The sequence below is a fragment of the Engraulis encrasicolus genome, chromosome 3 (genome assembly GCF_034702125.1).
Source record: "Engraulis encrasicolus isolate BLACKSEA-1 chromosome 3, IST_EnEncr_1.0, whole genome shotgun sequence".
Taxonomy (NCBI): domain Eukaryota; kingdom Metazoa; phylum Chordata; class Actinopteri; order Clupeiformes; family Engraulidae; genus Engraulis; species Engraulis encrasicolus.
Window position 1 is genome coordinate 7,176,181 of NC_085859.1, and position 13,364 is coordinate 7,189,544.

At 47.1% G+C, this 13,364-nt stretch overlaps 1 long non-coding RNA gene across 1 annotated transcript; it reads left to right on the plus strand.

Annotated features, from left to right (window-relative positions):
• Window positions 1-1,204: 1,204 nt before the first annotated feature.
• LOC134445654 (uncharacterized) lies at window positions 1,205-5,559 on the plus strand. Its single transcript, XR_010034319.1, has 5 exons — window positions 1,205-1,335; window positions 1,967-2,076; window positions 2,589-2,671; window positions 4,448-4,546; window positions 5,385-5,559. It is a non-coding gene; the product is annotated as an uncharacterized LOC134445654 (long non-coding RNA).
• Window positions 5,560-13,364: the final 7,805 nt, after the last annotated feature.

Sequence of the window (13,364 nt, forward strand, 5' to 3'; positions counted from 1 at the left end):
GGTCTTTCTGACAGTTTTGACGTATTGTGATGATTACTGTGAATCAACATTTGCAATCGTCTTGGGCAAATCAAGTTTCTTTACATGCTAATATGAAGACTGAATCTGACATTTGGAAAACAGGACGGCATGAACCAGTATTTAATATTCATTCTTGCTGAGGGGAATAATGCCATGTCTTCACTTTCTGTATTATATGAAAGATAAATGTGTGCTAATGTCCAAAACATCATTGGATGCAGTTAATAGTTAGTGGAATTGGCAAATAAAATCCATGGACTTAAAAGCGCAGCCGAATCGTAGAATGACCCATGTGTGTATGCTACTTGACACCTTAATTTTCCCCTGGGATCAATAAACGATACTCTACTCTACTCTGCTATGTATGGGGATGTTTCAGGAGCCTTTCTGCCATGGATGGGTAGGGAGAGGTAAGGTGGGATTCGAACCTGCAACCCTCTGACAGTAGGGGTGTGCAAAATAATCGTCATATCGATGCATCGCGATACTTACTCTCACGATACAATGCATCGATTCATGACAAGGTATCGTGATACTTATTTTCTCAATATACTCTATGGATTCATGACAACTGATTATTTGATAACAATAAAACTCGATTTGCATCGGGTTATTTTGTTCAGTAGAGAATAGGTAATATTTCTGTTGTGATGTAAGCTCTCTCTAGAATGCTTAAATAGAATGAACTGACTTAAGAAAGCTACACAGCAACTGACAAATAAGCTGTATTTTACACATTTACTGAAGTAAATATCGCAATGCATCACAGTATAGGCCAGTGGTTCTTAACCTTTTTTCTTTAACGCACCCCCTTACCTGTGCTGAAGACAAGCCGTGCACCCCCAACCACAACTTCTACATGTGTATACGCACTAAAAATGATTTAAATGATTAATTTCAATGATTCTTGCTTGATACATTAATCAATACCTTTAAATGGGGACGAAACATGTTTTAATTTGGTCTTCAATTGGTCTAAATATAATGTTTGACAGCAGAATCAGTCGCAACCTCAACACAAACAACATCCCGCGCACCCCCTGAAATCTCTGGTGCACCCCCAGGGGGTGCCTTACCCCAGGTTAAAACCACTGCATTAGGCCACTGCCACTATTTGTATAGTGCCCACAGCAGTACAGGTTGTCGGCACCTTATCTGTCGCTTCTGCCTTACCTGTCGCTTTGGGGTCCTAGCTGCGTTGCCCTGGTAACAACTGTAAACAAAAGGCTGCGGTTAACTGCTCCGCTCCCTGACAGGATTTTTCATTCATTCGTGCCAATGAAACAGGAGGCCTCGATTCGTGCAGAAGATAAGGTACGTAACTGGTATATAAAAAATGTATGTAGGAAAACTATTTAACCTCATAGACTAACCTTGTATACGGTACATTCTAACAATATATTTCTAAAGTTTTGAGTCATTCCCGTTCATTTGAAGCGTAATTTCCCCCTTACTGTGGCTAGTTTGGATGAGATGACTTGACCCTAGCTAGCATAACATAAATGGCAGCTAGCTCTACACTATTTCGGGCATTCGTTAACAATCAGTGTTCAGATAACTAGCGCAAACGTGCCGAGATATCTTGTTTAATATATAAAAAACGCTTGTGTTGTGCCATGGCTTATACGGTGATGACGTTTGAGATTGTAAATTTACGGGCCACTCGTAAGGCCCATAGATGTGTCTATGGTAAGGCCGACCTGACGAGATAGCTGCCTACTGAGGTTTGATTGGATATGGACATTGTTTATTTCAGAAAAAAAAATGTTTGGAGTGGAATTGTTTGGAAGACAATCTTGGGACAATTTTGCTCTTTGGGTCTATTGTGCCAACCATGCCAGCTATCGTAGGGTGCTCTGGGAACTTCTTAGATCTGTTTACTGTATGTACACTTACTGAAATGAGCATTTTGTTTACATAAAATCCCTTGTCATTTCACCACTAGGTTTGAAACCCAGACAGCACGAAGCATCTTGCCGACGTCAAAATCAGATCAACAGACAGGGACATCAGCCTTCTCTTGGGAATAGGCCAGATATGCCATAACAAGAAATGGTAAGTCTATCACTACATAAGATCCATAACAAAATACTCCTAGTTAAATCTTAAATGTGGCCTGGTGGCATTATTGCGTGAATGCTTATGTTGCACACTTAATGAATAAGGTCCTCAAGTGTGTAGAGTTTCGCTGAGTTCGTTGTTTATTTACATTTTCCTCAGCATAACTGTACAGCTGACACTGCTGCCTTCTGTATCATAACAAAGCCTGTCACTTCCACGTTTCGTTCTTCTTATGTGACCGAAGTCACTGGCTACTGCACCAGAGAGGGTCTCTGCACTCATTGCTGGTCCTATGATGCCATCTATTGGCGAAAACGTGCAACAGCATAATTAAACTAAAAGACAACTTCTGACAGGACAACAAAAAGACAGGGAGTGAGAATAAGGGAATAACAAAAAGACAAAAATGGGGGGTCCACTACACTTGCATACCTGATTGTGATGCTGTCACTCATTTTCTAGTCTATATCTTGGACTGAAAAAGGATTACATTATTATGTTTTCAGGTGTTTTGCCCCTGCGGTTGTGAAGAGGATGCTGTGGAGGTGGCAGCATGAACGTGTCACACAGACATTGGCTAAACTACTCGGTAGGTACAACGAAATAAAAGAAACCACCCCCTCAACCCTGTTTATGCTGCACTGTACCTATTATAACCAGTTTTTATATAGACCATTATTTGAAATACTATGAGAGCCTTTCTGTTAGGATACTGTACAGCAGGGATGGGCAACTGGAGGCTCGGGCGCCACATGCAGCCCAACTTCTCACTTTTTAAAAAAAGAAAAAGAACAGTTTTTAACCCCCGACAAATCAATAGTGTAAGCATTCAGGTATTGTCAAGTTGTCGTTTTGTTTTGATTTTTGTTTGATTGTTTTTCAGTTTGTTTGGTTTGGTTTAACTGTGCATTTTCCCCAACTTGAAAAAGGTGTGACACTGGTGGAGATGAACTGAAGGCACTGGAATTCACTCGAAAGGACTTGACAGACAACAGTGGTTTCCTTTTTGGGTTTTCCTCTTTTTTTTTTCCCTTTTTTATTTAATTTCAGGGCACAAGTCCATGTGTGAGGTTAGCAGCAGGAAGTAACACTTTTTTGTAGTTGTTCAGTCTTTCCCCTTAGGTAAAAAACCTAAGGTACACAAAAGGAAAATACAAACAGTAATTACTTTTCAGTAAATATGTGCAATGATTCAGTGCAAATACAATGCTCCAAATGTGAGCTATGCAACTATGCAATGTGCAAATAATGCTTACAATAAATATCAAAAATACATGTTGCAATATAGTTTAAACCAGAAATTGGATATAGTAGGACAATACAATTATATGAATAAAATTACAAGACAATTGAGAAGGGAAAATATTTTTTGGTTTAAGCAACTGCACTATAAAAGCGCACGGCCAGCTGGCTGTTTATAGGAGTATTGAAAATCATCCATGAATACGCTGCAACCATCATCTACACAAATCTCAGCATTAAACGGTAAATGCAGCTTGTGCCCAGGCTACTGAGCTTACAGTTTAAAGTAATCACCCACCAGCAAAAGGTTCCCAATAGTTTACAGGAAACCGGCACTAACCCCGACTCCCACGGCAAACCCCAAACAAGCCGAGTGCAGTAGAAGTGCTACGAGGCATCTCGCTAATAATTACTCAAAGACAAAACGCTTACCGGTTCCCTCTCCAGTCTTCCAGTATTACATTTGCACAGTTTTGTCAAAGTTGTGTATGAGTAGGCACAGCAGTCTTTGCGTGTGACTCTCAGCAGCGTTTTCACCCAACTGAGCTGCAAAGCGTAATTAAAACACCTGCGCTTGACATTTGCCGCGCAAACTGAATCAGCTGAAACGAGCACAGCTGACGGTGATCAGCCGACTCGCTTCTCACTAATCAGCCTGCGCGGCACGCAGTCAAAACGCCACCCATGTTTTTCTACTTTTTTTCCCCAGTGTGTTTTTTTTTCAACCCAGTGGAATTAAGAATTAAAAATTAAAACAAAACAGCCGCAGACCTGGTCTGACGGAACAGGTATAAATAAAGAAAAAGTGAAGTATCCTTTTGTAAATTCTCTCAAGTGCGTGGTGATGTGGCCCACTGATTGTGGTCATTAAAAATGTTGGCCCACCTTATAATGAAAGTTGCCCACCCCTGCTGTACAGCCTACATCGCTTGTACATGTCCTTACCAAATAGGACACTAGCTAGCTAAATGTAACTAGTATGGCATTGTGAAAGTTGTATGCCTAAATGTAAACCATAATATTAAATTGTGATGGACAGAATTCAACTAAACCAACATATTACATTGTGAATGTAGTTGCACAGTGATACTGAGACTGACTTATTCCTGTCTTTATTTGCCAGGCTTCTACACTTGCCCTCAGAGTTCACATATGGTGAAGTGCACAGGTGTCCAGTCAGGTTCAGACTGATGCTGGTAACAAGAGGAAAACATGCTAATTGGTAAGTGAGATCCCTGCTCAACAAAAATCCACACAGCACAACAAGTAAGCCTAGTTTGTGGTATCAAATGTAAAATGGAAGTTTCATCAAAAAGTTGTAGAACACATCTGAATAAATTGCAGGCCATCAAAGTTGTGAATGGGCAACCAGTAGGCTTATGAATTACTTTGACTCAGCACAGCACAGCAGATGCGATGCTACCATCCCTTGGGAATATGACACAGAGGTCTACCTTTCCATTGTAAATATTGACTGGAAATGTTCATGTTTCAACTGTTTAAAAACATTGGACTCAGGGGAAAAAATCTCTAGGTGTAAGTGAAAGCCCACCTTTGCCATTGTGACACAGCACACAAGTATACACTGCACACAACGAAATTGCATTTTATGCCTCACCTGTGCAAGGGTGCAGCCTACATTGGCATCCCAAGGGAGCAGTATGTTGCAGTGTGGCGGGAAGGTACCATGCTTGGGGTACCTCAGTCATGGAGGATGGAGGAGAGAGCACTGGTTAATTACTCCCCCCACCAACCTGGCGGGCTGGGAGATGAACCAGCAACCTTTGGGTTGTTCAGCCCTGGGTCAGTTATTTAACTCAAGGGGATGTGTAATATGAGCTTATTTCCAAAAATGGGACAGTATCACTTGGTCAATGGCAAGGTCCCAACCTGTAAAGATGTTCTGTCACTGTAATCAGAGACATTTGAAGCCAAATTGATGAAGGATACCGTTTTTTAATAACACACACACACACACACACACACACACACACACACACACACACGCACACGCACACGCACGCACTCTCCTCTAATCTTCTCTCTTTGCCAAACTTTAGATGACATTTCCAGCATGTCCAACTCATCGGCATCATGGGAGATTCGGTGAAGGTGGTGCACCATCCAGGACCAGTCATGGGCCACCAACACGTCTGCAAAATCTACACTTCTTGTGAACCCTGTAGAAGACACTACAACCACAAAACTGCTAATAAACCATCACATACTGCATCACATCATGGTTCTCCGTGTGTTACTGCACCCTCGGCACAAGTTCTTTGCTAGATTGCCATCTGACAGATGCATCAGGACAGGAATGTAGCTACTATGTGATTATATCTCCCCACACTCTTACTTGCTTTGCATGGCAGTGTGTCTCAATGTGTGTCAGAATGGAAGGTGTCGTCGCACCATTGAAGTCAATGTGCAGTGGCATTGCATCAGGGTTATAGAAGCCCAGATATCCTTGATGCTTTGATGCCAGCTGTTTTTTTTGTGATCTGGTCACCCACACTTCCCTCTTCATTATGTCCCATAGATTTCCATACCACGTTTTGGTGCTTTGGTGGTATGGACATTCTAACTGAAAATGAATGGAAGGTTATGTCTGGTGATTTCTGGTAAATTAGAATGCCCATAACATCAAAGTGGCACTGGATTACTCAACCATTTGCCTCTTAAAAGATAGCTTCTGCCAATTTCAATATGCTGTTGTATAGCTCATGCTACCCTTGACTTGTCAGTACCCGGTGATGTTGGCATTTTTTGACTCAGCTCTTTCTGAGATCTGAGCTATTCTAATGGGGGCAGACTTTGATTGCATTAAAAACCTTCTTAACATAGGCCTAATCCAAATACTATCCCAAAAGGTATCACTGTCTGTTTGCTAGTTGTCTGCTGATGTTGCATAACCTTTTGAATGTTATTGGGAATAAATGAAGATGTTTTTTTGAAATGTAAACAAACGCCTGCCCCCATTACAATGACATGGGTATGTGGAAGAGCTGTCCCTTACTCATGCACCTGTTTAACAAAATGTTATTTTTATTCAAGTATGCATCTGTGTGTCTAGGGGTATGCAGTGTATAGGCCTACGGTTTTTTTTTAAATGGCACATTACTCTTATGTAAGTTATTTCAGATGACTTAAAATGGCATCTGGGAATTCCAAAATAAAGGTGAAATAAAACACTGGTGTCCCTTTTATTTGGCTCTAGATATTGTAGTACGTGTGTGTGTGTGTGTGTGTGGGGGGGGGGGGGGTAGTTTTATAATCTTTGTGTAGCATATTCAACCTCTTCTCAGTTGCATGGCTGAGACAGTTCAAATAGGCTACTGCCTGCCAATACTGCAAGCTTCTACTTAGTTGCATTTTAACGTTGTTATGTTATAGAGAATATAATTATTATATAATTGTTACCAGGAAAAAACGAAAAGCAAGTTAATGTAATCCAGTCACTTGCTCAGTCTGTCATAGTAGCAATATTCAGTCAATGAGTGCATTCCCTCGTATTTTAGCGTTTTGCGTGGTATCTGTGGGGATCAAGGTAAGCAGATCGTGGAACTAGTAGGCTATAGATAGGTTATAGATGTAAAATAGTATTTGTGTTATGATGAATGATAGTTCTTTACGGAAAGTTGTAGCCACTGTGGGGCATCGGTAAGAATCCACTTAAAGAAGATGTTCAAGGGGGTTGGGTAATTATTAAATAATAAATCGGTAATTACACAGTACTTGTGTCATTATCTGTGTGATTTGGTGTGTGTGTGTGTGGTTTCTGAAAAGGGAAACAGAAATGACAGAGGAGAAATAATTACTCCAAAAATACAATGCTATAAGAAACTAGCATCCATATAGCTTCACAGACAGATATGAAAGTAGCATAGCTTCCAATAAGCTAAACTCAAAATGCTCCATTAATAGTCAGAAATATAGCAGGTCAAAACGCCACTGTTTCCCCTCATAATCTACTCAATAATCATTACAAATATCCGTTATACACATATCTCAACCCTATAAGCATGAATATACAGAATATCACGACGGCAGATAAAACTGTAACATTGTAAACCTCGCGGTTACCTCGCGCATAATAACTCGCGGTAAAACTTTACCTCCGCGATTGAAATCAAACAATGTCTACATCAATCCTGCGTAATATTACACAATGAAACATATAAACAACAAATAAGCAGGTGTACTTACGATTCTGGACGCACACAAGACACAAAATACAGAAATAAACTGCTAACTAAGCAACATGTTCAGAGCTGTAAAACATGGCGAACTCGCTCCAAACTTTCTGGAATATTACTGAGACAGGCATCATTCACGTGCCTGCACGGAGGAGGCGCTCTCTGATTGGCTGATTCTCATACTAATACAATATCAATCTGGCACATAGTCAGACCCTTTGTCACAGCCGCCCCCAAATTTGTCCCATCAAATTTGTCACTTGCGGAAGGGCTGACGAGTGTCCATGTCAGGAAGGTCAGGAAGGTCAGGAAGAGCGACGAGGCGTGCCACGGGCCTGGTGTAGGTCTTCTCCTTCACCTTGACAACAGCAGTGCGGACTCGTCCGTCGGTCCCTGGGATGACGCTGGTGACACGACCAACAGGCCACAGGGCCCTTGGCAGTTGGGGGTCCACCACCATCACGACGGTTCCCGGCTGCAGCTGCGATGGGTCCTTGTGCCACTTGGACCTGGTCTGCAGTGACGGGAGGTAGCGCTGGATGAAGTGTCTCCAGAACTGATCTGCTAACACCTGAGCATGCTTCCAGCGGCGGCGGCTCAGCAGATCTGACTCTGTGTAGACGGCTTGGGGGAGTGAGGGGTCTAGCCGCCCCATGAGGAGCAGATTGGGTGTCACGGGGTCCACATCAGCTACATCTGTGGAAACGTAGCCAAGAGGTTTCGAGTTCAACACCCCCTCCACTTCTATCAGCACGGTCCTCAGGACTTCTTCAGGAACGGGCTGAGTCTGAATTGTGGGGTACAGTGCGGCCTTGACAGATTTCACTTCCCGCTCCCACACGCCTCCGAAATGTGGAGCACTTGGAGGGTTGAACTGGAACTGGATCTGGTACTTCGCGAGGTGATCTTGGAGGGTGGCGTGCATGGCTTTGAAGGCTTCTTGCAGCTCTCTAGCACCACCACGGAAGTTCGTCCCTTGATCCGATAGGAGCTCTGCAGGCTTTCCTCTCCGTGCAATGAACCTGCGGAGGGCCATAAGGAATGAGTCTGTGTCGAGGCTAGACAGGACGTCCAGGTGCACTGCCCGGGTTGTGAGGCATTTAAACAGGATACCCCACCTCTTTTCATGACGACGGCCCACTTTCACTGTAAATGGGCCAAAGCAGTCCATTCCCGTAGAGAAGAATGGGGGCTTCATCAGCCGCAGCCTTGCTCGTGGGAGGTCTGCCATTGTGGGCACAGATGGCATAGCTCTCTTCATCTGACAGTCTGTACAGGCATGCTGATGACGCTTGACAGCTTCACGGCCTTGCAGGATCCAGTACTTGCGACGCAACTCTGCAAACAGACGCTCTGATCCTGGGTGGTGTAGACTCTCGTCAACGTCCTGGATGATGAGCCGGGTGACTTTGTGCTGAGGGTCCAGGACCACTGGGTGGATAGCATCCAGGTCCAGTTGGTCGCTGCGACGAAGCCTCCCTCCAACACGGATGAGGCACACGGTGTCATCGTACTCTGGGGCACGTAGACAGCTGGTCGTTGACACTGGCTTGCCGGCACGTAGTAGGTCAAACTCCTCCGGGAAGCTCTCCTGCTGGGCTTGTCTCAGGACCTCTCGCACCCCTGTAGTCCTCAGCCGAGTCACTGGCCTGGTCAGTGGCCTACCCGTAACGGGATCGCACAACAGCTTCGACAATGTCTTTGAGAGAGGAGAACTGGTGAGCAGTAGAAGGCGATGAGCTCTGAGTGGTCATGTTGAAGTAGCAGACTGTAGGTTTCCGCATCTCAGCAGTGTCCTCCAGCTCCACTGTGGCAGGTGTCTTCGGCCAGAACTCTGGTGATTGCTGCAGGAAAACTGGGCCTTTGTTCCACCTGCTGTCCTGGCTCAACTCTAGCAGCGTCTTGCCCCGTGTGACGTCGTCAGCTGGGTTATTGGCCGAATCCACGTACCTCCACGTGTGGACATCAGTCAGGTCCTGGATCTCGGCTACTCGTGTCCCCACAAACACTTTATAGCGGCAGGAGTCAGAACGGAGCCAGGTAAGGACTGTGGTGGAATCGGTCCACAGCACGACTTCACCGATGGGCAATGTGAGCTCTCGCTGTAGTAGGGAAGCCAGCTGAGCTCCGGTCAGCGCAGCACACAACTCGAGCCTGGGCATTGACAGCTGCTTCTTTGGGGCCACTCGGGATCTTGCAGATAAGAAAGCCACCTCCACACGGCCATCAGGACTCTTCGTTCTCAGGTAGGCTACAGACCCGTATGCCTTTTCAGACGCGTCTGCAAAGATATGCAAGTCTCTCTTGCAGCTGGAGATGTCTAGCTCATGGCTCACGTAGCACCGGGGTAGGGAGATCTCTGAGAGATGCTGCAGCTCCTCTTCCCATTCCAGCCAGGGTTGCAGCACATCCTCAGGAAGTGAGGGATCATCCCACTCCCTTCGCTTGTCCCACAAGTGCTGCACCAGTACTTTGGCTCGTGTTGTGAAAGGGACAATGAATCCTAAGGGGTCATACAAGCGGGCCAGGACTCTGTAAATGTTCCTCATGGTGGGTATAGGATGGTCTGGCATTCGGTACTTGTACCTCAAGGTGTCCGAGTTGCAGAGCCAACGGAGCCCTAGAGCTAGCTCCTGTGGGTCAGCACTGGACTCATTGAGCCATAGCTCGCTGCTCTCTGACCTGGCTTCCTTCGGCAAATGGCTGATCGAGTCAGGGACGTTGCTTGCCCATTGACGCAGCTCAAATCCTCCAGAGGCCAGCAGTGAAGTGATCTTGTCTACGAACTGTCGAGCTTCGTCCACGGAGGGGATACTCTGGAGGCAGTTATCGACATAGAACGACCTCTCTATGGCCACCCGAACATCCTCGTCTTGCTGGCTGTGGTCAAAGACGTGCTTCTGCAACGCGAAGGTAGCACAGCAGGGGCTACATGTTGTGCCGAATGGCAAGACTTGCCAGACGTAGGTGTTCGGTGGTTTCTCTGTCTCCAGGTTGCGCCACAGAAAGCGAAGCAAGGGCCTGTCTTCGGGGAGTAGCCTCACCTGATGAAACATGCCCTTGATATCGCTGCTTACTGCAACGGCATGTTCTCTGAAGCGCAGTAGGACGCCGATCAGGCTGGAGCTCAGAGTAGGGCCTGGCAGCAGCAGCTCGTTCAGGTTGTCTCCTTTGTACACGAATGAACAGTTGAAGACAATCCTGTTCTTGCCGTTGTGGGACACCATGTGGTGCGGGATGTACCACGATTCTGCTGCACTCTTGAGCTCCTCTTCTGGCACCTTAACTGCGTAGCATGCCTTCTCCAACTTGTCGATCTCTGCACAGTACGCCGCTGCACGCTCTGGGTCTTTGGAGAGGCGTCTCTCTGTGCTGCGAAGGTTAGCCAGCACGGCTTCTTTGGGTGCATGCAGCTGTGGCATATTCTTCACCCGTAGGAGTGGAGTAGCGTATCGCTGGATACCATCAATGTCGATGCGTGTGGTCTTCTCTTCCAACAGGTGGATAGCATCCTGATCCTGCCTGGAGCGAGTGACCAGCTTCTCACTCCTATAGGGGAGAACATCCAACTGCCACAATCTCTCGACACTCTGCAGGAGCTCAGTAGAGGGGGAGAAGGTTGACAGGTGCATGCAACTCTGTTCAGTGGGCTGTGTCTTCCTCTGCACAACTGGCCCTTGTAGTGTCCAGCCTAACCTCGTATTCACCGCTGCTGGAGTCCCAGGGGGTCCTAAGCGCACTGGTTCCACTGGGGTGACGAGGTGAGGGTGGTCAGACCCGATCAGGAGCAGAGGGCGCACTCTATCTAGAGCTTTGAGCGGGATCCCTCTCAGGTGCTTGTGCTTCCTTTGAAGAGCCTCCACCGGGTACGAGTGTTCGGCCAGACTCAACTGCTCAGCTGTAAAAGCCCGCTGGATCTTGAAGGACTTCTTTGGCTGGTCCACTGGCGATATGGAGAACGACACAGTGGTGCCATGTAGGACTCTGAGATCTTGGCGGACTGTCCTCAAGGCCAGGTCCTCAGGCTGGCCAGTGAGCTTGAGGCTGTGGGCAGCAGCTGGGAGTAGAATGGTCCTCTCCGAACCGTCATCTAGGATGGCATACGTCTCTAGGGCGTGAGGGCCATTCTGCAGTAACACTCTACTCACTTTCAGGAGTACCTGATTGCAGCCTGACCGCCTGTCCAAGTACAAGACGTCGTTGACGGTGGGTGTGCTGACAAAGCAGGTTAGGTTCTCTGTGGCAGGCTTCGCATTCCCATCATGCGGGGCAGACTTGGTGTTCACGTCATGCAAGGCCTGCAGGTGTTTGCCTTTGCACTTGTGACACTGCATCTTCAGACGACACTGAGCGGCCTGGTGCAGCCTGGCACAACACCAACATATTTTGTTTGCCTTGATCCACACCATCTTCTGTTCCACAGTCAGCAGTTTGAAGTTAGCACAATGGTCAAGGAAGTGCTGGTTGTTGTTGCAGAATGGGCAATATGCGGTTTTCTCTGCCGGCTTGGCATTGGAGGTTGGCGTGGCTGCTACTGGGGCATTCTCAGGCTGATCCGTGGTGTGCAAGATGCTAGTGACTTTGGCACCCTTGCTGTCTTGACGACGGTCAGTCCTGGACTTTGCCTTGCCTTTCTCCTCATGGTCCCGAGGCTCACACATAGACTGCTGCATCTTCAACTCGTAATTGAGCCAGTCAGAGAAGTGCAGGAGGGTAGGTATGGTGATGCGCTGCGGGTAAAGGAACCTCTTGAACTCCGCTCTCATGTCGTGAGGTAACTTCGACAGGAGCCTGGATACGTGTGAGCCACAGCAGAGCTCGGTCTGTCCACTCTCACCAAGCTGATTCAACAGGCCTACCAGCGATCTTACTTGGAGGGCGAATCTCTTGAAGCCTTTGGTGTCGCCGTGTGCAACGCTCTGGGCATCCATGAGGTCCGCGATGTGTCTGAGGGCCAGCTGGTGCTCTGTTAGGCTGGCCATGGTATCCATGTAGGGCTGAGGGGAGTTGGTGTATGAGTCGGCGATAAGCAGAGCGTCTTCATACTTTAGATGATCGACCAGTATCTGGAACTTAAAGCGCTCTGTTGCGTCCCTTGGCAGCAGGTTCTCCAGTGCATCCTTCAGCCTCGCGAACTCCCTTGGGTCACCTTTAGTGAATGGAGGGATTTTTGCCTTTGGCCCACGGTACACACTCTCCCTCTGGGGGGCAGATATTGGCTCACCAAACTCTGACTCTGCTGGAGTGTATGGTTGACAATACTCTGGTGTTGGTACCCTGGGTACTGGCGGTGGAGGTTGAGGCAGCACTGGGCGCGGCTGAATTGGGTGCATTTCCCTCATGAGTGCTGTAAGTTCTTCCACTAAGTCCTTCGCCGGAGAGGCTGGCTGCTCCGCTTCCTCTGCTATGGGAGGTGGAGGCAGTGGCCAGTCACCGTCATCTCCTGTAGGCAACACATATGCACTGGGTTGAGCAGGTGGTGGCGGTGGCGATCCAAAGGACTGGGACCAGTCATTTTCTTGCTTAATAGGACGCAGTGTTGGATGTGGGGCAGACCTCTGAAGAGAAGGAGGAGGGGCAGATGGCCACTGAGGCGGTAAGTGCGGCAGTGCAGCGCTGGTGTCGAGGCGCCTGTGCAGGTCCGACATCTGTTGCTGCATGCGCTGGTTATCTTCCACAATTTTATGCAGAAAAGCCAAGACGTCAGGAGCAGCTCCAGTGATGAGCTGACTTTGTGACACAGCAGGTGTGCTCTGGTAGAGGGGGGCAGCTGGTTCAGGTAAGTAGGCTGAGTGCTGTATTCCTGATGCCTGTGCTGCACCATACTCTGCATTCAGAGCTGGA